Source organism: Rousettus aegyptiacus, unplaced genomic scaffold (assembly GCF_014176215.1).
Source record: "Rousettus aegyptiacus isolate mRouAeg1 unplaced genomic scaffold, mRouAeg1.p scaffold_m13_p_10, whole genome shotgun sequence".
NCBI lineage: Eukaryota > Metazoa > Chordata > Mammalia > Chiroptera > Pteropodidae > Rousettus > Rousettus aegyptiacus.
The window spans coordinates 33,710,964-33,725,305 of NW_023416285.1; positions in this window are offsets into that span (position 1 = coordinate 33,710,964).

Sequence of the window (14,342 nt, forward strand, 5' to 3'; positions counted from 1 at the left end):
TGTAGCTGGAGTGCTATTGTCGCCATCTGGATCTCAGGCTTTCATTACATGGCACAGAGCCAGAATACTGTCCCTGAACCTGCATCCTCACTACCTGTTGCCAAACCCCCTGCTCCATCTTAACTCGTGTGCAGAATCTCTGGACAGTGCAAGCTGCTCAATTGCTTTGTTATGCTATGTCAAAGTGCATGCTCCACTCCTACCAAGTATAGGCCCTGTGCAGCAAGAACCATCCTTCTTTCTGGGTAGCTGTTTAGTAACTACCACTCGATGCTCCTGATACTACCCTCTGCTGCCTTGCTTTTGTCTTATTCCCCAATAGCAGAAGGATGCGCTACATGATGTGGATTCTCCACATAAAGCATATTACTGAGCCTTTAAAGAGATAACATGTTTAGAAGTATGAGAGTAAATTGTTTCTTCTCACCATACACAGTGTTTAAAATAAAGAATTAGATAACCATAACATAATCTAAAAATTCTGTTACAAGTCTATTAATTGAATTTGATTAATCTGTGTGGTGGGGCTACAGGAAGATGATTTTTAAAAATAGTTTAGCCTTAAAGAGTATCTATCTTTGTATAATTTTTAAGAAAGGTAACTCGGAAGCAAAAATATTCAAAATTTTACTAAGCCTGCATAAATAATGTTTGCACTTACAATAAAGATGCTGGCAGATAGCAGGAACAAATAAGTCAGCCTCTGAAAATACTTGTGCCTTACATGTCAGGCACATAGAAAACTCTAGAGGAGACATATTGTAATGACTCACTCATTCAGACATTCATTGACCTCACTCAATTCCAATGATCATTTTAGCTCAAACAACAAAGCTATTCTATCTAAAGAAGACTAAAGAGCCCCAGAAAGTGTTCTAATGGCTCAAGATAACTTCATGTTATCCTGAGCCATTAGAAACGGTACATACATAGTTTCCTGCCACATCTGAACCTCAGTGTATCTTGAATTACCTTATTTATTGTCAATCATTTCTACATATCTGCATGGTAGATTTTTTATGACATTTTTATGACTTCCTCCCAAATAGACTGTTAGCTCTTGAACATGAAAGTCAGGCAATTTTTTTTTTCTTGAGCCCTCCTCATCTAGCAAAATACATGAACATTTGATGGATACTCTATAAACGATGCATGACTGATTTAACCTTAATTCTAATACCCCAATTTTTTGTTCTTCCTTGTGACTAAGGGTCTTGTCAGTCGGATGGACAACTGTACTCCTGTGTTATGTGTGCTGTGCTAGAGTCCCTGTTAAATATACTCGTTCTCCTGGTCTCAGATTCCTGACTTGCTTTCTTCTATCTTCTAGAAAATTAGAATAGAGATTTGGAATTCTAAGCCCTTAAATTACTGTGAAACATTTACCACAATACTTGATATACTACTGCATCCCTTTATTCACATGATAATATACTACTACATCTCTTTATTTACATGAATGTATTCACACAAGAATGTCATTGAGACACTGGCATCAGTTGAATCCCCACTATGTGCCAGTCACTCTTAGGTACTGTATTAATTTCCTAAGACTGCCATAACAAAACATTACAGAGTGGAAGGCTTAAACAACTCAAATATATTGTCTAGAGCCTAGAATTCCAAGATCAAGGTATTACATGGTTAATTCCTTCTGAGAAGTGTAAAGAAAAATCTTTACCATGCTTATCTCCTAGCTTCTGATAATTTTCTGGTAATCTTTAGTGTTTCTTGGCTTGTAGAAGTTGAAGGTACTTTCTGTCTTCATCTGCCCTTTTATAATGAAATCAGTCAGATTAGTAGTCTACCCTACTCTGGTATAGCCTCATCTTAATTTTAACTAATTACATCTACAACAATCTTATTACCAAATAAGATCACATTCTGAGATACTGGGGGTTAGGGCTCCAAAACAATTTTTTTTGGAGGGGACACAATTCAACCTTTAACATATACTGTATATACTTTTATCTTATTTAATTGTCACAATAACCCTATGAGGTAAGTATATTTAACTTCATTAGATAAGTATTATCTCAGTTCTATCTAGCTAATATTTTTGGATGACATTGTCATGTTTATATTTGGAAAGTGTATCTTCTCTAATTCACAGAACATCTTAAATCAGTTTCCTCAATAGAATTCTTCTCTACCTAGAAACCCCAACTGTGAACTCTTGTGGTTATATTTTTATTTGTTATTATTATTATTACTATTTATTATTAATAATAATAATATTATTTGGCTACACAATTGCTTTGTGAGTTTTTTCTGTGGGCAACTGGGTGACAAGATATCTGAAATACAATAATTCCTTCCTGGGAAATCATGCCAGCTGGCTTCTGCTTTTACTTTGAGTTTACTTTCTCTTGTTTTAAGGCCTATTTTATTTTTCGTAAAGCCACTTTCAAACTGTTCAGGTATTTTACAAGTAATAGAATTGTTTATCTTATAATTGAATAAAAAAGAGTATCACTAGGTTTATATTTTAATGCACATGTGTTATTGATTTTGAATATCTCTTTTCACAAAGTCAGATTTAATAGTGAATTTGTTCAAGTAGTGTTTGCTGGAAAGCATAGAAAACACTATATCATAGCTATGTTGTTGTTTTTTTTACTTAACTCTGTAATCTTTTGTAAACAGATCCTGCTTCAATTTTACTTTGCTTCTTTATTTAATATTAAAATATATGGAACCAATATACTGTAAGCAAAGACCTAGCGAGGCAGTTTTATTACAGAGCAAGAGATTTTATCTCTAGCTCAGGTTAATAACTGTAGTATGGAGACAAGAAACCTTTGGAAAAGGGCATTATATATTAAGAATGTTCTTCGTGAACTAGTCTAGAAGATGTTCTACTCACATATAGGAATAATTGAAATTCCCTCTAATGCATGAGAAGATTACTAGCATAGCATATTCACATATTATTAAGTCAGTCACGCTTGGAACCCTGAAGAGTTTCATCATTATAAATTGTATAACAGAAATTAAGTATAGAAACATAACATGGAAAAACAAATTTATGTGGCTAGGAAAGAAATTATCTATGGACAAAAAAAATAGAAAAAAAACTGCAAACAAATAGACTTTTATAATAATAAAAGGTGATCATTCCAACAGAGAGTGATAATAGGACTTCATAGGAGAGTTGTTTCAGCTTCCAGTAGCAGAACAGCATGTGGAAATAAGAGGGATAGAGATGAGGCCTGAGACACCACCTGACTTCTGTGGCTGAGGAAATAATAGTTATAGCCAAAACCATACTATCTCCCATTTTAGAGTATATGTTGTATTTAAAATAACTAATAGTTAATCATGTATTTTCCCCCCCAGAATGTGGTATTAGCTTTCTTTAGCTACACTTTTTGTTGTTTTCTCACAAATAGTCTAAGTCCAAACGAGAAGTGCTCCTTTATTGTTAAAAGAGAGGAATGTCAACCAGGCTGTAATCAATTCTCCTAATATTTCCCAGGTAAGCATAGCCTTCTCTGATTACTCCTTAAAGAATTATTTCCAAATTAAATTATTCTCGTTTAAATAATATCATCATTATTCTTCTTTTCTCATACTTGTTTCTTCTATAAACTCATACCTGTATTTCTACAATAGCCTTTTAGCTGGGCTCCTGGTTTCTTGCCTCTTTCTCCTTCATCTGTTTCATACAGTATAATGTGTGTTGTCTAAGTGGAGGAACAAGGAAATTACTGTAAGGGTAGATGTGAAATTACTGTAAGGGTAGCCCTAAAGCCCAAGTAGCAACACACATTTGGACATCATGAAAAATTTGAACAATGCCCTTTGTCTTTCATAATCCAAGAAAGATGAGGTTCTAACTACAATTTGCGTTGTCACCAGAAGCTGTGACCTGCATAGCTCCCTGTTTGCCACTGACACCCCCTGACCGACATGCCTTTATTTATTGACCCACCCACTCAGTTAATTGATACTTGTTGAGTATCTCCTGTATACCATGGCGACTAGTAGATATGGAACCCCTTCCCTGTAATTGTTTATTATAATCACCTTCTTCTTTTAAATTAACTTGTGTAGATTTTGTTTTCCTGAGTAGAACCCAACTGATTAAAAGGCCTTACATGCCACATTATGTTAAATAAGAGCTATTCTAGAAGCAGCAGTGAAAAAATATTTTAAGCGGGATGTGTGACTTAGTTATATGTTTACTCTTGCTGACTAAGATAAATGGTCATTAGCAAATTGAGGACAATATAACCACAAAGTGGAAAAGTCCTGCTCTCAGAATCACTGTGTGGAGAGCTTCCCACTGTCTAGAAATGCTCACTTTGGATCATTGCAGGGATGTGTTGTACATTTTTATTTTTTGAGATACATAGATTTAGTTCTATTTTTTTATATAAAACTGCAAGCCACATCAACTAATACACCACATTATTCATAAATTTCTTTTAAATTCTGTTTCATTCTGACCAGTTTTACCCTGTGTATCTTGCATCTAACATGTCTCAAGGGAGAGGATCCAATTGGCTTTGTAGATTACCATCTGATCAAGTATTCCACTTTGGTCTAGATTTTCCTGCCAATCACCTGGTCCCTCTTATGGTCACCTATAGGTGACTGCTTTAAGGTTAGCCACAGATTTTTGGAATTGATTCTGGCAATGATAATGGGGTCAAGTGGCACTACACATGAATTGTGTGTGTAAGGTACGCTTTCTACTTTTCTAAGAAAAATAATGACCATTTGCCCCAGTTTTTTGGGACATAAAGTCCCAACTTATGACCCTTATTCCAGTATAATCATTAAAATTGCTGTTTTTACTCTCAAAGTGTTCCAATTTAGTATATAAATTATATGATCTCCCTACTCAAAGGGGGCTTAGATTTTTACAAATATTTTCCAGTGCTAAATACATTACTGTATGTCAGCTTTGGTATGTACAGCACTGATGTTCAAATACCAGTATTTTTTTTAACTTGGCCTCCACATTTATCCACCCTCATTTTTCAAGCTGTCTAATAGATTCCCTCCTTGTCCTCTAGCCAGTCAGTTTACTCTCTTCTTTGGACATTGGGTGTTTACCTGTCTATCATCTATTTTTTTTTTTTTTTTTAATTCTAGTAATGGTTCTCCCACCTTCCTTGAGCAACCACTTATCAGTGTGCTTAGTCAGAAAGTAATGCCTCTACTTTCAGTTCCAGAGTTGAGAATGTGATCCAGGTGGTACAGATTGGAGCCTCATATTTCTCTGGCCAATCAGCTCTGGTGAAAGTTGGACCCATGTCCTAAACAATGTCAGTCATAAATATGTATAAGACGTGCAGTAGAATACAAGAGAGTTGTTTCCTATGAGAGAGAGAGAGAGAGAGAGAGAGAGAGAGAGAGAGAGCGAGAGAGAGAGAGAGCGAGAGAGAGCGAGAGAGAGAGAGAGAGAGAGAGAGAAAGAGAGAAAGAGAGAGAGATTAATTCCTGACAATCATATATAAATGTGAATCAAGGTCATCCTGATTCTAGACTACCCATCAAGCTTTTCAGCATTGAGCTAATAAATTTATTTATTTGGAATCTAAAAGAGTCTTAATATGTGTCTTTAACTTGCTCCTTGGTGCCTCCACTCATGCTATTTCCACAAACTGAAATTTTGTATTTCATTCTTTCACCAGTCCAGCTTCATTACTTTGGAATTCGCCAAAAGCATTCATCTATCTTTGGAGATTCTTTCCTTACTAACTTCATCCAACTATAATCACTCATTGACTCTGAAACCATCAACTTTTATATACACGTTCAAACTGCAAAGCAACAAATGCTTGTTATTCCAAAGTAACCAGTAGCACTGCTATTGGAGAGAGATTAGTAACATTCCATACACATATCATCCTTTCTAGTGAATTGCAGCAACTGAACTAATCAGTATACTACTGGTATATATCAGAACTCATTCATTTGAACTTGACAGAAACTCAACTTGCACCCTGTTGATTGTGGAAGCATCCATTGATTCATGTAACTGGGAAATGCTGGTAGAGATTTCAGTGAGGGCTGAAATCAGGGTTTCAGACCAGAGCTTGTTCTTTTTCCATCTCTCAACCATTTCCCCATCTTTATGATTGCTTAATGCTGCAAATAGATTCTTCATGTAGTAAGAATATGGCTGTAACCATCCTTTCAGTTTAGCAACTCCAGCCATTAAATGCAATATTTGAAGCTGTCATATAAAGTCCAGGGGAGAATTATAATTGACCAACTTTGAGCTTGAGTCCCTTCATGAAATAGTCACTGAGGCAGAGGGTATGGAGTTTTCTCATTGGCAGAGTCTCTGCTAGCCCATATGGCTCCATAGCCTTTGTACAAATGAGCAAATGATTTCCACACTAGGTAGAGGCAGCCCTGCAGGTGAACAGCTTGGCAAGCAGATGGAGCCTTTATGAGAATTAGCAAAAGGTGACCTTTCTCCGGGCATGTACACCCCATGCCAAAGTACACAGCTTGGGGAGAGAAGCATGGCTAGATTTCAGGCTTCACTCATTCCCCTGGCCAGACATCCTTAGGCACTACAGGCTGTATAAGATGGCCTCACTCACTGGCCACTGTGGATCATATGATCACCTTTTGTTGGAGCCCAGTGATGAGGGTGAGGGTGAGACGAGGATAGGGAAAGTCACTATGATGGTAGCACCCAGGTCCAGACATACATAGAGATAGAATGGTTCCTCAAAGGGGAAATATTACTAAGAAGAATATGCTCACTTCTTGATTTTTAAAATAAACATAAATACCACAGAAAATTATCATTCTAAAATAGCTACATGTTAGTTTCTTCAGAATACAGGTATATTACACTTTCTTTTTCAATTGGAATTGCAACTTTCTACCATACTTTGATCATTTAAAATATATATGTTTTTATCTTATTTCAGATCATGTTCTTCTTTCATGATTACACACCTCTGAAATGAGGGTAGATATATAACACAAGCTTGATAAATATTAAATAAATTATATATTAAAATCTTTTCAAGATTTGTTGCATGATCATAAAAAACATGTGAACTTCATTGCAAAACAATAGATCTGAGAGAGGCAACAATTCTTTTGCTGTTTAGAAAAAAACAACTAAAATAAAGATAGAAATAAAAAGTGTGGCAAAATAAACACAATTTTATATTCTCAATATGTTGCCTGTAAAAAAAGATGCTTTAGTTGCATTTCTATAAAGGTGATTTATCCAGTTCACACCTAATTATGTCCTATTGTGCAATTTGTTGTTGAGTGATAATGAAGTATGAGGACTTTAAATTTAAAGTTAGGTGGAATTTGAGAAGTCAACAGAACACCCAATTTTCTCAACCCAAAAAGGCCTTCTCCAAGACACATTGTATTAAAATGATCAAAAATCAATGACAATGATAGAATTATCAAGGCAACCAGGGAAATGAAGACAGTAACCTATAAAGGAAAACCCATTATATTATCGTTGGACTTCTCAGTGCAAACCTTACCAGCCAGAAAGGAATGAAATCAAATATTCAAACTATTAAATGAAAGGAACTGCCAGCCAAGAATAATGTATCTGGGTAAGCTCTCCTTTAGACATAAGGAAAACTAAAGACCTTTCTAGATATACAAAAATTGAGGGAATACACTATGAGGCCTGGACTAGAGGAAATACTGAAAGGTCAACTCACCTAAAACAAAATGACAAAAAAAGTAAGAAGTAAGGAGACTAGCAGGCTGATAAAAGCAGAAGAGTGCAACCTTTACTAAGAACAGGGCATTATAAACTTAAAATAAGAAGAGATTTGCTATAGCAAGATAGTAATGAACATTCAGCATACATAGGGACAAATTCAGATAACAATGACTGAAAAAGGGAAGACTCGAAGATCCAAATTCACAAAGGAGAATGGATATATGGCATGCGCAGAAGAAAATGGATAACTGTATATATAAAACAATCCTTTCCATATTCGTAATGGTAACCACACACCAAAGATTCAGAACCGAAGTATATAACATAAAAAAAGAAGAACCAGAGGGAAAACCCACAAAAGCCAACCAAAATAAAGAAACAGAAACACAAGGATAAGGAAGCAATGGAAACACCGAGCTACCAGAAGGCAAAGGATAAAATGGTTATAAGAAGACCTCAGATTTCAATAATCACCCTAAATATTAATGGACTCAACTCACCAATAAAAAGGCACAGAATTTCAGAATGCATCAAAAAACAAAACCCAACCATATGCTTCCTCCAGGAGACACAGCTCGATTCCAAAGACAAATATAGACTCGAAATGAAAGGGTGGAAAATAATATTTCAAGCAAATGACATTCAGAGAAAAGCAGGAGTAGTGGTAATATTGGACAAGATGGACTTCAAAATGAAAAAGATAAACTACTGATCAACAAGGTAAAGAGACAACCATCTGAATGGGAAAATATATTTGCAATCAATGCCTCCAATAAGGGCCTAATATCAAAAATATACAAAGAACTCATACAACTCAATAACAACAAAAAAACAAATTATCCAATCAAAATATGGGCAGAGGACTGGAACAGACACTTACTTCTCCCCAGAGGACATACAAATGGCCAACAAAAATATGAAAAGGTGTTCAACATCACTAGCAATTAGGGAAATGCAAATTGAAACCACAATGAGATACCATCTCACACCTGTCAGAATGGCTATAATCATAGGGACAAGTAATAACAAATGTTCGAGAGGATGTGGAGAAAAAGGAACCCTCATACACTGCTGGTGGGACTGCAAATTGGCACAGCCACTATAAAAAACAGTATGAAGTTTCCTCAATAAGCTAAGAATTGATCTACCATATGATCCAGCAATCCCTCTACTGGGCATTTACCCCAAAGACTTGAAAACTCATATCCATAAAGATATTTGCGCATTGATGTTCGTAGCAGCATTATTCACAGTGGCCAGGACATAGAAACAACTAAAGTGTCCTACTATAGATAATTGGCTAAAGAAGCAGTGGTACATATACACAGTGGAATATTACTCAGTCAGAAGAGATGACATTTGCAACAACATGGATAGACCTTGAAATAATCATACTAAGTAAAATAAGCCAGACAGAAAGATTGAGAGTCAGGCAATAGCAGTTATATGTGGGATATAAACCTAAAAGCAACAAATGAACAGGACAAACAAACAGAGACTCATGGACATGGACAATGGACTAGTGGTTACCAGAGGGGATCTGAGGGGGAAAAATAAGAAAAATAAAAAAAATAAATAAAATGTTAAAAATATAATAAAAAAGTATTAAATAGGGTTTTGACTTTTTTTTTGTAAGTCATTATATCAAAATAATCATCTTATGTAAGAAAATGATCATTTTCCTCACCTTATTTTTATAACAACTCTAATCTGTCATTTTTAGCTTGGATGAATTTTGATAAAGAATAATAAACACTGGTCTGTTGGGAATTATGCGTAGAACATTTTTTTTTTCCATTAGGTGTCTAGAGAATATGTTTCAATTAGACTAGAAATCGATGATACCATAATCAGAGGGACACAATATATTAAAAAATTCACATTGATAGTTCTGCCATTATTTCTTAAGGAATCTGTTTTCCAATGGCTGACTCTCTTTGGAAGACAGTTTTGGTAAACTACTGACATGAGTGTGTTCCTATTCACCATCTTCTTCCTTTGCTTCTCTGTGCTTTGATACAGTTTCATAATAGTCAGCTTGAGATACAGCTCAAAAATACACTGTTAAGAAAAATGGATTATTTTAAGGCTGCAGAAGGGACACAATATTACATAGGACTATTTTATTATTTCAGTGGGAAATCCGGGCTCAGAAAGCACCGATTCAATAGAATTTGAATGCAACTTAATGTTTCGTATCATTTTATTTTTTTAGATAAATCTATATAATTTTGGAAGCAGGTCCTATATCTAAATTGAGAAAACATCTGTTAACCAAACAAGAAGGCAGTAGAAAAGCAGTATTCTTAGAGTTAATATTTATTATATATTGAAAATATTTAAGATAATTATTTCATTTTATGATATGGTGGTAGGCCTTTTGAGATTATTATACTAAAAACTTAATTATACATATATTTAAATGTATATTCAATATATTAATAGCAGTTTGAGAAAATAAGGCTTTAAGTTCATAAAGTTCCCTGAAATTGTCTTTTAAATATACTAAAATTATTAGTTCAGAGGTCTAAATTAATCATCCTTAAAAATTTGCTTAAAAATGTGAGTCTTGCATTCTCAGTGACTCCTTTGTTCCTCTGGTTCTCATTTCTGAATGAGGATGGATTCGAACCACCATTATTCACACATGAAACAGGAAACATTTAGATTAGATTTTACTTTTTTTAAAGGAGAGAAATATGTTCTTTTAATTGTCCACACACAGTGGAAACAACTGCTGCTGTGTTTGCCATGTCCAACCATGGTGCCTCTGTCAATATGACATCTAAAATTTGCTGTAGCATTTATATCAAATATAGTCCCCCCGTCTCAGCCTTCCTCCTTTAAAATCATGCATTGTAAGCTCTTATCTATCCATTGGCATAATGTTAAGTCAAGTCTTTCCAGGCAATAGTCTTCCTACTGGGGACTGTTTCAATTCCAAGATTAAGAATTTCAGAAATGTGATTAAACAGACATTTTGTGCTTGTTAAGACTCCTCTGTGATGTGTTCTAGGCCTGAATTCCAGTCTATTATAACAATTATACAATATTATATTTGAGAATACAATTTATATAAAGTAGAGAAATACAATTTTTTCATTTAAAGAAATATGGTAGATAATTTTGTTGTTGTTGTTAAGAAATTAAATTTCATCTATGATATGGTATATATTCTAAGAATCTTACAAGAACTGAGGAGCGAAGACTTTAATGGCCCCAGAGGCCGACATGATATTAAGCTTATAGTGTAGTTTCTCCAATTGTCCTTCTCAGAAAATAACAGTAAATCCTTTGGATCTAAGAAAGAATGAGAAATTCTCTACTCGTTTTTTTGAGGGGAATCCAAAATTCCTTTTCCATGTAAAGTCCCAGAAAGCAACCCTTCTGTGAGAGGCAACTTCTGGTTTACAGCACAGTAAGCACAGCATGTATTTGAGGATAGGAACTCATGGTTAGCTTAAGAAAAACAGGGTAAATTAGTTGACTTATAATTTCCCACTTTCTAACTGCCTGGCATACACTATTCATGTTAAAGACTGAAATGTTTCATTAATTTATCAAATATTGACATTAGCAGTAACTACGTTTTTTTTTTTTTCTTAGATATGTGAATCAGTAGCTCTACTTAATTCAGTTAATATTTCACTATCCTGAAAAAATGCTATAAGTCTCAGGTCAGTCTCCCATCAAATTCAAAATAGTGCTTTATTTTCCTAGAATGTTTTTTCCTTTTATAATCACGGGATAACAAAATGACTAAACTGGTAAAGACTTATGAATCCAAGTCTCTTGTATATAAGTTAAGTTAGGCTTAGAGGGAGTACATCACTAGATACTAGAAATACATTGATTTTTCTTGAGTTTATTTTTTCAATTATGATGGCATAAGAATATAATTTTTCAGCATTGATTTAGCACCAGTACAGTGAATATTTTTGTAGAACATATATCTGCCATCTATCCATGGATTTTAATTCTCTATAATACAAAAAACACTCTACTTAAATTTTTCCAGAAATAAGGACACTTAGCTACTGACCTTATTTTAAATGAGTAATAAACAGTGCAATGACACATGTATTCTTTTACCAGCTCTGGCAGTGGCTCATTTTGTGACACTGGAAAAGCTTTCTGACTTCTGTGTACCTCAGATTTACTGAAACATGCTATCAACTAACTGTCATAATATTTAATATTTATTGGATGTTAAATGTGTGTCATGCACTTTTTTAGATGCATTACATACTCTATTATAGTCAAAACAGCATTGCAAATACGAATCCTAATCCTCATTTTACAGATGAAGAAGCTGAAGGTCAGGGAAGGTAAATAGCTTGCCAAGGTCACACAATAAATAAGGGTCAGGTTCAATTTGAACTCATGCCTCTCTGCTCCTAAATCCCAAGTTTTTCCACGTATTAAACTGCCTCCCAATTTAGACTAAATCTAGGCAACCATGATGATGAGTCATCATTGTAGAGTAGTAAAATCATGTTTTGTGCTTTATTATTTCTATTCATTGCTATGTAAGAATAATAATAGCAAATATAATTTACTTACTGTATGTCCAAGTGCTTTAAGTGTCATTTAGAACTTGGGTTAATGACAGAAGAAAAAGAAAAATAGGATTATAAAATAGCGTCTCCTTCAGGGAGCTTTATTTACTGGATTAAAAACAAGGAATTAGGATCTGTGTCCTATAAAGATTACATTAAGGCATTGTGGCTCATGAAACATGTACTGGGTGTGGATTCACAGTCCAAGTCCTCATCTTGGCTCCTCTCAGTCACCAGCAGAGTCATCTTCAGGGAGTTACTCAAGTCTTGGTGTCCCTATAGGATGATGCTTACCCAGCCCACTGCACAGGGTAATAATGAGGACCCAGGATTAGTGATATATGTGGAAGTATAACCTAAACAAAAAGTGAATGTGGATAATAAACAATTTAGAGTTTAAACTCTTAGTGACTCAGGAATATTGCTGATGGACATTAGTGTTATACTGTAAGGATTATGTAAACTGATGAATCCTTTACATTTACATATTATGAATGAGGATGATTTTTTTTTTTCACATAGCACATTAACTACCTAGATGTTTTTTCAAAGCTGAAAACAGCTTTGTTCTTAGCAGAAAACACTGTTAATAAAAATCCTTCTCATTCTCATGATGACACTGTGTCAAGATTATAGAATCTTGAATTCTTATCTAAGAGATATTGTACAGAACTGCAATACCTTGCAAATAAAGGGACTAGTCATTTCCTGGGTTGTATCCTGTGTAATAACGGATAAGCATTTGTAGCCAGCATTTTTTAAAGAACATGCTGAAGAAGAGAAAAATCTTCTTGAATTCTAGCACCGCACAGATCAGTTATTGAAGCTGGAGAGACTAAAGAATCCCAGAGGTTGATATTAAAAGTTCTGATGCTGCACTGAATACACGAAAGAGTTACTTTGGACAACATACTATTTAACAGTGAAAGATGGGGATATAAATGTAACCAGAAGAGAGATATATTCAGAGATTTCAGGCTAAAATGTCCTGCTAATTCAAGAAAGGAGAAACAGAAAATCAATATAAGTGCCAAATTAAATACTATTTAGTTTGTTGAATACATGTTTATGTTTGAGCTAGTGATTGTCTAGTAACAGTGTGTAATTTATTCCATAGTGTGGCTTCAGTTATAACTGACTATGAGGTTCTGGATTGAAATAAAATCAAAAATCATTAAAATAGTGGTGTATGTTGTGCGTGACCCAATAAATTTTAGTCGAGTCTGGTGCCCATATCAATAAGTAGTAAGTCTTCCATTATGAAATGGTAATTTAATTACTTATTCTATGTCTCATGTTAAGAAAGTTCTTTGAAAATTGTTAATATTGATCACATACAATTATAAAGCACTCAAGTTATCCTCATTTAATCCTTACAACATCTTATGTAGAGAGGGGGTTTCAATTATTCAAGCCATTTGCTGATAAGGAAGCTGAGACTTCGTATAATTTTGTCACTCACCCAAGTACATCTGACTAACAATAAGCACACAGGGAATTTGAAACAGGCATTTTGACTTCTGAATATGTGCTATTAATGCTACATGGTTGGATTTCTTTCTATTCCTCATCTTGCACATGGAAAAGAATAAGAGCAGATTTTCAGATGCACATAATGTTCTGGGCAGAATGCCAGGGCTTTATTTAGTTTGAAGCTTCATTTCTCCTATCTAGACAGCTTCTTTCTCTTCCTGCAAAGCTATTGATGAGAGAGACCATTGTCTTTGGTTTTATAGCTGGTGAACACTGAAGAAGATATTCTGATATAGACTTGTGCTTTATCAGTGAAAATGATTGCAGCCTCAGCAGTCAAGTACATGAACACTGTTTATGAGTTCTGCCAAATATCAAGCCAAATAGTACTTTTTCATTTTTTTAAAGGATTTCTATAAGACTAGCCCAGTAAATGCACAGTTTGACTGGTATCAGACAGAAACATTGAGAGAGAGAGAGAGAGTATTCATGTGCTTGCCTATGCCTGCATCTGTATGTTCATATATTACTTCCATAATTATGTACCTTTCCTGAAATTTAAAATATATTGAGATTTGTGTCAGGTCACACTTTTCATTAACTCTGCATCTTCCAGCACTGTTCAAGTCCTAAAG